Source organism: Mirounga leonina, unplaced genomic scaffold, assembly GCF_011800145.1.
Source record: "Mirounga leonina isolate KUSES-001 unplaced genomic scaffold, KU_Mleo_1.0 Mir_175, whole genome shotgun sequence".
In the NCBI taxonomy this organism is placed as follows: Eukaryota; Metazoa; Chordata; class Mammalia; order Carnivora; family Phocidae; genus Mirounga; species Mirounga leonina.
In genome coordinates, this window is record NW_023270453.1 from 23,701,808 (window position 1) to 23,713,770 (window position 11,963).

General features: G+C 48.3%; 2 non-coding genes across 2 annotated transcripts; both read left to right on the forward strand.

Moving 5' to 3' along the window:
- The first annotated feature begins 4,152 nt into the window (after positions 1–4,152).
- Positions 4,153–4,225, forward strand: TRNAK-CUU. Its single transcript has one exon. It is a non-coding gene; the product is annotated as a tRNA-Lys (tRNA).
- Positions 4,226–8,085: 3,860 nt separating this feature from the next.
- Positions 8,086–8,157, forward strand: TRNAP-CGG. The gene has a single exon. It is a non-coding gene; the product is annotated as a tRNA-Pro (tRNA).
- Positions 8,158–11,963: the final 3,806 nt, after the last annotated feature.

Consider the following 11,963-nt stretch of genomic DNA (forward strand, 5'->3'; position numbering starts at 1 on the left):
TGTGGTTTTGACTGCTAAAGAAGCCTTAAGAGGACACAGTGCAAGGAAACTATTTCCTATCATTTACAGAGGTTTTTAACAATCTAGGCCAGTGGCAGATGCTTCCAGAGAGACTTCTGCAACGCGGGTTGGCTTTCCGAAGCCTCGCACCTTCTCTGTGCTTTTGAATACCTGGCCCGAGAAGACACATAGCTGTATCTTCTAGATTAGTAATTTGAGAATGCCTGCCCCACCACATTTGACTGGGGAACAGGATTCAAACCCAGAGCTCCAAGTCTGTGTATGTTGGGGGGTGTCAGGAGGGGGCACCACTCTCTAGGTCCTGAGTGGGGCTCCCAGGAGGAAACTCCCAAGCAGGGCTACCCCAGTGCCTGAGGAAGGACTGCAGAATTTCCCTCCCCTATTCCAACCTGGAGGTCAGTGGCCTCTCATTTGGAGGGCTTCTGAACTTTGCTCCACTCTCCCCAGTGAAAGGGAAATGGAGGTGGGGAGTTTTGTTTTCCATTTTGGGGGAGAGGTCTGAGAAGGAGGGTATAGGGTTCCCATCAGCTGATTTTCTTCTATTCTCTTGCAACGGTTTATGCTGTTAAAAAGGCCTGGCTCAGTGTTTCATAGGACCGGGTTTTCTTTCTTTTTTGGTGGGAACCGAGGCTACTCTGGGGGAGACACCACAGTGGCTGATTCACCCCTCCCCTGGACCCCTGGAGCTCCAGGTCTCAGGCCTGTGGCTGGCACTCCTCCCAGAAGTCTCCACATCTCTCCCTTCAAGGCACTCTTGGTCTCGAGAATCTTTCCTGGTGTTTTTAAGGTAAAAGAAAGCTCACAGTTTACTAGGTACTTAGGTCCATACACCTTTGTTGCTTTTTGGGAAAAAAAGTCTTACCAACCCAGTACCTCTGATAGTTTCCCGTGGCTACCATAACAAGTTACTACAATCTGAGCAACTTAGAACAGAAGAAATGTGTTTTCTCACACTTCTGGAGACCAAAGTCTAAGGTTAAGGTACCATCTGGCCACCCTTTCCACTCTCGTTAAAGACTCTAGGGAAGAACCCTTCCTTGCCTCTTCGAGCTTCTGGTGGCTTGGGCCATCTTTGGCTTAAGGACCCCATCACTCCAGTCTCTGCCTCCATTATCATATAGCTTTCTTCTCTCCATGAGCCTCTGTGTTTCATATAATCATATCATCTTTTTATAAAGACACCAATCATTGGGGCAGGGCACACCCTATTCGAGGTTGATCTCACTTTCATTAATTCTGTGTGCAAAGACCCTACCTTCTGAGGTTCTGAGTGGCCATAATGTTAGGAGAACACCATTCAACCCTGTACATTACATTTTTGAAAAAAATGGTAATTTTATATTCTTTTATTTTATTTTTTTAAATTTTGCTTAAGTAATCTCTACCCCCAGTGTGAGGCTCAAACTCACAACTCCAGGATCAAGAGTCAGATGCTCTACTGATTGAACCAGCCAGGCACCCCTACATTCTTTTTAAATAATAATTCTTTTTTACCAGGATATGTGCACCTGGTGGGCCTGTCCTGCTTCCCCAGCCTCGGAATCAGATGGTTAGTCTCCGAGTTCCTATTCCACATCAGTTCTCTTGCAGTACTTACACAGATACTGCAGAAAACCCAGCTTTGCAAAAATACAGCATTGTCAAAAGTTGAAACTCAACTGCCTTGAGCTAGTAGTTCACAGAATATGGTGTCTGATGGATGAGTATTGCTGTTTCCCTCAAAACTTTAAGATATCCCTGGGAATTTTAAAATACTACAAAGGTGCCTCCGGACTCAGTTTGGGAACCACAGAACCAAGCCAAAAGCATCACCCTGAGGACAGATGTTGCGTGCTTTAGGAACAGAAGTAGCCGCCATCCGAGCGAGCTCATGCTGGTGGTTCCTTGGGCGGAGGTTTGGGGTGATTGTTTTGGAAGTGGCTGCACCCTGAGCCCAGTCCCACTTGAGGGTCCTGCCAGTGTCTGAGTGACACCTTGACCTAGGCCAACCACTTAGCCATCCCCAATACTGAGGGCTCAAAACCCCAGGTATCCCTCCCTCTTGGTCTGAAAAAACACTACAGCTAGGCCCCACACTGCCTACTTCAGCAAAGGAGGCCTCTTCGGATTGAATTCAGGACCTCTCACATCTAAAACAAGAAAAACATCCTTAGGCCAAAAAAAAAGTGCCTTTGGTTGGTGATCCTTGGTGGCTCTAACTTCTTTCCTTCACTTGTCTGACATACTAACTCAATATCCCTTCGTGGGTGAGACAGGGCTTGGCCAGGGAGGAGTGTGCTGTCATATCTGCAGTCTGGGATGCTTGTTTTAAGCAAGCATCTGGATCTTGTTTTAAGACCAATCCTCTGGAGATGCTCCCAGTGCTGGGCACCCTGTGCCCAGCAGCTTCCCTCCACCCCAGAACACTGGGATCTGCTGTCAAGGGAAACATCATCTGTCTTTCCTCCCCTGCCCATGCTCCATGCCAAATGGTGGGGATGAGGGTAGGGATGGGGAGGGGAGGACACAGGGACAGTCTAAGCAGAGGGCAAGTGCAGGTCCAGGCCTGCTCTGCAGACTGGAAGGTGTTTTAATCCCCGTCATGTGTAATGATGGGTCTCTGGGTCCCTGTTCCTTCCTGGCCTTGGGTGGACTTTGGCCCCCTTAGGGGGCAACAACCTGACCATCTGGAAAAGAAAAAGAAGGGCTCATCCAGGATTTGAACCCGGGACCTCTTGCACCCCAAGTGAGTAACTTACCCCTAGACCAAAGATCCAAACTGACCCCATTCTCTCTTTTTGATTCTGTCCACTTGCTTTCCCCTGGCCCAGGGGCAGCAATGTGTCAGATGCCCACCTGGTGGTGGGAGGATTTGGCTCACCTTCCAGAAAAGAGCTAGGTCCATACTGCCAGGCCCAGAGTCCCAAGGATCAGTTATCTCCAGAGCCTCTGTCACCAGGACCTCCCTCCAGGGCCGAGGCTCAGGAACTTGGGCCGCCTTGGAGCTGGGGGCGGGGGGGGGGGGTGCTCCAGGACCGCGTGGAGGTTCCCTGGGGGACTCAAACCGGAGACTAGGGCGGTCCTGCCCTCCCATCGGGGAAGCCCCGGCTGTGAGCCTCACGCCAAAGCCGTGTCTCCTCCGCTCACAGAAAGGGGGACTAGGGTCCGGGGCAGACTCAGAGGCTCCTGGCTTCGGCCAAGCCCGTCCTCTTGTGGGCTCAGCCCCCAAAGCCCCTGCGCGGCTCTGGGTCCCCCGAAATCCCTTTCTTTGTCCCGGCGCTGGGCACAGTCCGGCAACCCTCCCCCCGCAGTGGCATCCCTGGCTGGATGGTTGTGTGGGGCCTCGAGGCGCCGTGCTTGTTCTCCCTCATGGATGGGCAGTCTTCTGGAAACCGACTGGAAAGGAAGAGGTGGCTTGCGCAGTGACCCCCCCCCCCCGCCCCGGGGCACTGGGGGCCTCCCCTGCAGCAGGTCCTCTGGGTCTTCCTGGTTCACACCCCACTGTCCGCCCCAAAGCCAGGCGTGGGGTGGGGTGGAGGGTATGCGGAATGGGGATAGGGGGAGGAGACGTTGAGAGTTTGAAAGTAAGACTCCTCCTGGATTTGGACCCAGAGGCCCAGGGGGACTCATACTCTAGGGACCACTACAGAGAAGGGCACCTTGTTCCACTTACCTCTAGTGACCTTGACCTCCACTACCCTGTCCTCCCAGTCTGCGAGAGGGTGCAGAGCTTCTCGAGTCCCACCTGAGGGGTGGGACGGTTGTGGGGAAGCCTTGGTTCCATCCCAGAGCTGGGAGGGAAGAAGGCGCTTTAGCACGGCCCTCGCCAGCGTGCGGGATCCTGGACAAAGGGATCGTGGGGTTTCGGGGACTCGGTGCCACCCAGGAACTGGCTTCCCAGTGCTGCCAGGCCCCTGGACCTCCTTCTGTTGTCCCTCTGGGTCAGCGTGCCCCCTTTCATGCCCATGTCCCAGAATTTCAGGCCAGGTGGTCCCACTCCCTCACAGCTTTCAATCCTGAGGTTCTCAGACGGTTTCAGGCAGGGGGAATCCTATTGGAAACAGTACTGATCATGGGGAAATTCAGTGGGAGAGAGGGCTTCTTGCCCCAGCACTGCCCACCTTTCCCTTTGAAGGAGAAAAAAGGTACTGTGCCCGACTAGCTCAGTCGGTAGAGCATGAGACCCTTAATCTCAGGGTCATGGGTTCAAGCCCCACGTTGGGCGCATAGCTTTTTACAAGCCCAGGTGAATAGAATTAATGTTTTCAGGTGCTCAGGCCTTAACCTTAAGGCAAGCAGTTAGCACAACTCAGATATCAGGGCCTAATTCCGGGGGGACCCAAAGACCAAATCCCTGTTCTGGACCTGCAGCTGCCAGGGAAGACCCATAGCCTGGGACCAGGAGAAGGTGATGCATTCGAGTTGCTCAGGAAGGGGTCTGAATCTAGTCCCTTCCACACAGATTGTGGACCTGAGTTGCTTTTGTATTATGGGATTTTAGTGTGTTTCTAGTCCATGGATGCTCAGCAGGAGTAGCATAGCTCTGGGGAGTCATTCCTGCAATTCAGGGTTCTCACACAGCACACTCACATGCCCTCTACTGCCGCCGCCCCCCCCCCCATGGGTGAGCATATTTCCTATTTTGAGGAGACTAGGACTGCCCAATTGCCTGGTCCCCTGGAGTGGATGTGGTCCTTGGATCTGACTCCTTGGATCTTCCCAGAGTGGGTGCAGATGTGAATTAAATATAAAGGAGTGAAATCCCTTGCCTCCTGGTTCTGGGCTTTGAGTTCATTAGAGATGCACAGACTGCAATTCTCCCCTCTCCCCAGTTCCCTCACAAGTGCAAGGAATTCAGTCCTGTAAAAATTACCTTGAGTTTCAATCACAGACCAAGGACAGCTTGCCAGGTCCCAATGCAATCTTTCCCAGCTGGGATCAGGGGCAGGGCTTTGGTTTTTCCCAGGTGGTGGGGATGGGATGGAGAGAAGGGGAGGGGCTGGAGCTATGGAAGCATGGGGGACACACCAACCCTCATGCTCAGGGTCATATAACAGAATTCACAGGCAGGGGCAACCGGATTTTTTGCACCTGTGAGGGTCTGTCTGATCATCCCTAGACTCTGAGAAGAAACCTGGAGCCCTTCCATAGCACAAGTTTCAAAACTTCCTCCCCCATCCCAAGAGACCCAGTCCTAGGGTGGCAGGTGTCCAAGGTGGCTGGGCAGCTGGGAAGTTCAGAGAAGGGAAAAGGGCTCCATTCACCTGAAGCTGGGTCAACATGGAGAGAACATCTCCAATCTGCTCCAGTCCCCAGCTAACTCAGGGGGCAGAGCACTGAACTCTTGATCTGCTGCCTTTGACAGAAAGATCAGGGCTCTAGAAGCCAAAGTGGAGCTTCATCATAACCTCCTTGCTGTTGGGTGGTGGTCCTTGCCATAGCACCTGGGCTGTGGAGAGCCAGATGTTTCCATGTGCATGAATGCAGCTGATGCAGGTTGGACCCAGAGGGGGTCTCACAGGACCAGCCAAGAGGGTCCTTGGCTTCATGCAGCATAGAAACCAAACGTGAGCAGAGAGGAAGTGAGAGCAGAGTTTGTTGAAGACATAGAGTAGGTATGGACAGAATGTCTGGTAGACAGAAGGGAAAGAAGAGTGAGTCTTGTCTTTGCTTGGGGCCTAGGGTTTTATTGAGGTGGTTCCATGCACGTGTCTTCTCAGGCATCCAGGAACACAGAGGGGTGTTGAAAGGTTCCCCGTAAATCGCTTATGCCCTGAAGCCGGGGGTCTTGATGAGTCAGTGGTCTTGGAAAACATTCATGACGACTCCCCTTGGGGCACAGTTTCACTCCTTAGATGTTATCTGTTGTGCTGGAAGACTCCAAAGAAATAATTAACTCCTTACCTTTACAAGGAGAACATACATTATCTGTCTTATAAGGTGTGTGTAAGGCAGAGGTGTAGGTCCTATCGAGAATAGAAACAGGAAAAGGAGTGAAAAAAGTGGTTTTTCATGGGGTTCCTTTAGTTTCTCTGTCTCACAGCCATCCAGGTGGCATCCTCAGTCCTCTAAAATACCTGATGGAGCCCTAACCAGCCAAGGTATGACCTTGGAGCAGGATTCAAACCTAGATCTCAGGGGCTTTAGAGTGGATCTGGGTCCATCTCCCAGGAGAGGCAGGGGTGGAGGTGCAGAGACAGAGGAGGGAGGGCCGGAGGCTGGGACAACTGGCTATGGGTACTGCACCAGCCCCACATCCTGATGGAAAGCCTCTAGTCAGTTTGTGAAACTGTGCCCCAAAGGATTAATGACGTTAAAACTGTTACCAGCAAGACTCCCAGTGACAGCCAGGAGCTCCGGCCAGCCTAGACCAGTTTGAGCTCCATTACTGACTCACACCTATGCAGATGGACCATGGAGTATATGGCAGTGACCTTTACCTCATTATAATGTGACACTCTCCCCCCTCCCAGGAGGAGCACAAGCTTCATTAGCATAACATAGGACACAGTATAGACATGTTTTCTAAGTACACCTACACAACCTTATGCCTGTCCTCCTCTACATGCCTACACGCGGGAACAAAACTCCTCTTTCTGAATATTCATCCTAACCCTAAATAAAAGAAACCCACCCACCCCCACTTGGGGAGTCACGGCTTAAGAAATTATTCCCCATAATCTCCTTATTTGCTGCAAATAGTTTCCTTTGTGTGACAGCTCCTGATAGTGTAGGGTCTACCTGTAAGTCACCAAGGAGCAAAGTCACGTGACCCTGTGTCACGGGAGCACCTGGGGAATGGAACTGGGGGTCACTTGTGTCCTTGGCCTCTGAGAGTTACAGAGCGGGTTGAGCTGGGGGCCAATGCACCCTCTTCCGGCTCAAATTAGCCAGCCTGGGCATTTCCCAGGGAGAAAGGTCCATCGCTTCCCCAGCATGATTGTCCTCACTTCTTTTAAAAAGATTGGAGCAGTAAAATAAGGGTGAGCTGGATTTATTCCAGGAATGCAAGGTTGGTTTTATGTTCAAGAAAGTCTGTCAAAGTAGTCAATCATACTGATGGACTGAAAAAGAAAAGTCACATGATCTTGATAAATGTTTGTAAAAACACTTGATGCAATTCACACCTGTATTATCACACTGGTTTTTATTTTCTGTATTCTATGATTTGACATCTTGGGGGGGGGGGGACTTGCTAGCTGAGGAGACTGCCCCTGCTCCCCAGCTAGCTAATTCCTAGAGATAGTAAACAATTTGCCTGCTAATAGGCCTTTCAGATGCAAACCAACCAATTCTGAGTCCATATGCCCACACCTACCTCCTTACCTGACACACCAACCTGTATTTCCCCTGCCCTAAATCACCCAGGGTCAGACACCAGACAACTAGGGACAGCCACTATGTCCCATATCCCACCAAATTATTCAATCTAGCCAATCCTAAACTGTTTACCCTGCCTTGACTTGCCTTTCCCACGGAAACAATTTGCTCAGAACTGCGGAAGGCTCCCAAGGGGGTCGTCACCAACCCCCTGGGGCTTGGGGATCAATAAGGGAGAACCAGAACCCGCTACGGGCGGGCACTTCCTTCCCCTGCGCCCAGACTGGCAGCCCTGGAGCTGGGCGCATAACATGGAACCATCATCTCTTCCTTCCCCTTTCCTCCTCAAGAGATTCGAGGGCACACACCTACTTGATGCCAGTCGCCTTCCTCTGGTCTGCTCCCCAGCCACCATCCACAGTCCCCAGAGCCCGCACCGCCTGAAGCCTCCGGATCCCCTGCAGAGCGAGTGCTCTTTCAGCTCGGGGCCTCCGGTTCATCCAAGCCCCTCGTCTTCCCCTCCCCTACAATATGCTCCCCACTCAGCTGGGGGCAGGAATCGATCCGGCTCCGGGAATCCATCATCCTGGGCCTGGGCTGGTCTGCCTCTGCCCACCTAGGTCCACGGGGTCTCCCCACGGTCACCCCAGCGCTCAGCCCCACGCCTGGCTCCCAGGAGCCGCTCAGCATACCCCGGAATGAACCGGGGCCACGCGCGATACAAACAGTTGTGGGGGAAGCGTTAGTAGATGCTGTCGTGTGCGAGGCTCGTTGGTCTAGGGGTATGATTCTCGCTTCGGGTGCGAGAGGTCCCGGGTTCAAATCCCGGACGAGCCCAGGGCATGCATCCCGGCTCTCTACTATTATTTTACACGGGAACATCGGGTTCAGGATGGGCTCTCATGCCACCTGGCGTATTGCGCTCCGCTTCGAGCCCATCCTGGGGACCAGACGGGGACAGACCGCTTGCTGCGTACGGGCTGTTTTGTGGGGAGCGGCGGGGCTTCGGGGTACAGGCTGGCCCCTTCGGGTACGGAGGAGCCGCAGTTAACTTCGCGCTCAGCCCGCCTGCGTGTGCCGCAGGAGCATGCCAGCCCGCGCCCAGCTCCTCTCCGCTCTGTGTCCCCGACGGCGTTCCCCGCGCTGGACACCTGTTTCCTCCCGCCCTCCCGGCTGAGATGTGCTGCTCTAAGTGTAAAATGCACGTCGGGTTTTGAAGACGTGTTCCCAGAAAAGTAAGCTATCTTACTACGTGTTGAAATGATATTTTGGATATACTGGGTTATATAAAATATATTATTACCATTAATTTTACCTGTTTCTTTTCACTTATTGTTATTATTTTTTAATGTGCTACGAGAAGATTTTAATTGGAAGATGCGGCTCCTATTTGTGGCCTGCAATAATGGACCGCGCTGAGCCAGAGGCATGACTCTCGTGTGGGGGATAGAGGTCCTGGGTCCAAATGCTGACTGAGCTCATGATTGTTCCTTCCGGTTTAGGGACCACAGCACGGGGGGAGGAGGGGGGTGTGGCATCCTCCTAGCCGGATTCTGGGCTCTGGACAAGACGCTTAGCCATGCAGCCTTACTTTCACCAACTGCTAAACCCGGACAGTTCTGATTCAGAAGGATTTATTTAAAAGATGGTCCTTTCTGCCACTGATTTGTAGTGCAAACTTTTGCACAAATCAAGAGTCTGGGTATATGTTGTTTTAATACTTCACTGCTTTGTTCCATGGTTCGTTTACCCTTGTGCCCAAGCCAGTTTAGCTTTGTGGGTAAGTCTTGATATCCAGGAGTGTTAGTCTCTTAAATTTATTTTGGTTATTATTGGCCCTTGGCACTTCCTTGTAAGTGTGAGAATCAGCTTGTCTGTTTACACAAAAATAGCGATTCGGATTTTGATTGGTATAGCATTGATTCTGTAGATCAGTTCTGGGTGATTTGACATCATTACTATATTGAGGCTTTCAAGTCATAAATGTGATGTATATCTTCTTTATTAAGGTCTTCTTTAACTTATAATAGTGTTTTATATTTTTCTGAGATAGGTTTTGTACATCTTTCATTAGAATTTTTGCTAGGTATTTGATGTCGTTGATACTATTGTGAATTATATCACTTTGGATATACTTTTCTAATTTTTGCAGATATATGAAAATACAATCAGCTTTTATGTATTAATCTTGGACTCAATGACATTGTGAAACTCACATATTAATTCTAATCTATAGAATTTTCTATATATTCAGGCATGTCATCTGTGAATAATGGCAGTATTACTTAATTACTTTCCATCCTTAGCTATACCTTTTAATTACTTATTGCACTAACTAGAACCTCCATATATATATTTTTAAGATTTTTTATTGATTTATTTGACAGAGAGAGAGATAGTGAGAGCGGGAACACAAGCAGGGGCAGTGGGAGAGGGAGAAGCAGGCTCCCGGCCGAGCATGGAGCCCGATGTGGGGCTTGATCCCAGGACCCCAGGATCATGACCTGAGCCGAAGGCAGACGCTGAATGACTGAGCCACCCAGGGGCCCCTAGAACCTCCATATGCTTGCTGCCTTTTATTTTAATAGTTACCACTTGACAGTTATTGTTGCTGGGTAACACTGCCAAACTTAATGGTATAAAACAATATGTTTGGGGGCACTTGGGTGGCTCGGTCTTGAGCGTCAGACTCTTGCTTTGCTTGGGTGGTGATCTCAGGGTCCTGGGATGGAGCCCTGCCTCTGGCTCTCTGCTCTGCGGGGTCTCTGCTGGAGATTGTTTCCCTCTCTCTCCCTCCCTCTCTGCTCCTCACCCTGCTCTCTGTCTCAGTCTCTCTCTCTCAGGTAAATGGGTAAAATCTTTAAATAAAATAAAATAAAACAATATGTTTTTATGCTTATGGATTCTTTGGGTCAGGAATTCAACAGGGAATAGTAGATATAATCTGTACCTGTTAAATTGGAGTTTATCTGGGAAAACTTGAAGTCTGATAGCATCTGTGGACTCCTTTACTCACATGGCTGTCGTGTGAACAGCTCAGCTGGAACTGTGGAATGGAGCATCTACACATGATTTCTCCATGTGGCTTGGACTTCCTCATAGCACAGAAGCTCCAGGCTAACTGAATTTCTTACCTAACAACTTTGGAACTCCCACATGCTTGTTCTACTGAACAAGATGGGACTTGTGTCTCTCTTTAGGACCCAACCTTGGCACCTCCACAGTTTCACTTCTGCTATATATTTTTTGGGGGAAGAAATCACTGAGATTCAAGGGGAAGCGATACAGACCTCACCTCTCAGGGGAAAGAGTGGCAAAGAATTTGTGGTCATTAAAAAAAACAGCTTTATTAAGCATAGGTGACATGTAACAGACTGCACACATTTAAAGTGGACAGTTTCGTAAGTTTTGACATTTGTGTACACCGAAGCCATTACCACAGTCAAGGTAATGAGCATATTCATCACCTCTAAAAGTTTTTTATGGCTCTTTATCTCCCCTCCTACCTCTCAACACTAGTTTGCTGAAGTGTTTTGTTTGTTTGTTTGTTTGTTTAATTAGGAAAGGACATTGGGTTAGTCAAATGCTTTTACTGCATGTATTGAGATGATCATATGGTCTTTCTTTTTTTAGTCATTAAATGTACATTGATTTTTACATGTAAACATTCTAGATTGATGGTTTTTTTTTTAAATGTCAGAACTTTAAAGATTTTGCTCCTCTGTCTCCTAGCTTACATTATTTCTGAGGAGAAATCTGCTTTTATTCTTACCATTGTTCCTCTGTAAATAATGTATCTCATTTCTCTGACTGCTTTTAAGATTTTTCTCTTTATCACTCACTTTAAGCAATTTGACTGTGATATGCCATGGTGTAGTTCCCTTTGTATTTCTTGTGTGTGAGGTTTGTTCAGTTTTTTGGAGGTGTGTGTGTCTGTGGATTTATAGTTTTAGTCAAATTTGGAAATGTTTGTTATTATTTTTCAAATATTTTTCTGTCTATCCCATTTAAATGTAGTCCAATTATGCACATCAGGCCACTTGAAATTGTCCCACAGCTCACTGATCTTTTGTTTCCAGTCTTTCCTCTCTGTGGATTTTATTTTAATAATTTCTATTGCTATGTCTTCAAGTTCACTAATCTTTTCTTTTACCATGTCTAATCTGCCACTAATCTCATCCAGTGTACTTTTTACCTCAAATGTTATAGTTTATTTATAGAGGTTAATTTGGCTATTTTTTGTTTATATCTTCCACATCTCTACTTAACATATTCAATGTTTTCTCTAGCTTCTTGGATATAGAAATGTATTAATATCCTTGTCTACTAATTCTATCATCTGCTTCATTTCTGAGTAGTGACGATTTTCTCCTGACTATGGGTATATTTTCCTGCTTCTTTTCATGTATGCTAATTTTTCATTGAATGCCAGATGTTTATAATCTTACTTTGTTGGGTGCTGGACATTTTTGTATTCCTATACATGTTCTTGAGCATTTTTCTAGGATGTGGTTAGATTCCTTAGAAATGGTTTTATCTTTTGATGGCTTGTTTTTATGTATTTTTTAAGACTTTATTTTATTTTTTTAAATTAATTTTATTTATTTATTTATTTATTTATTTATTTATTTATTTATTTATTT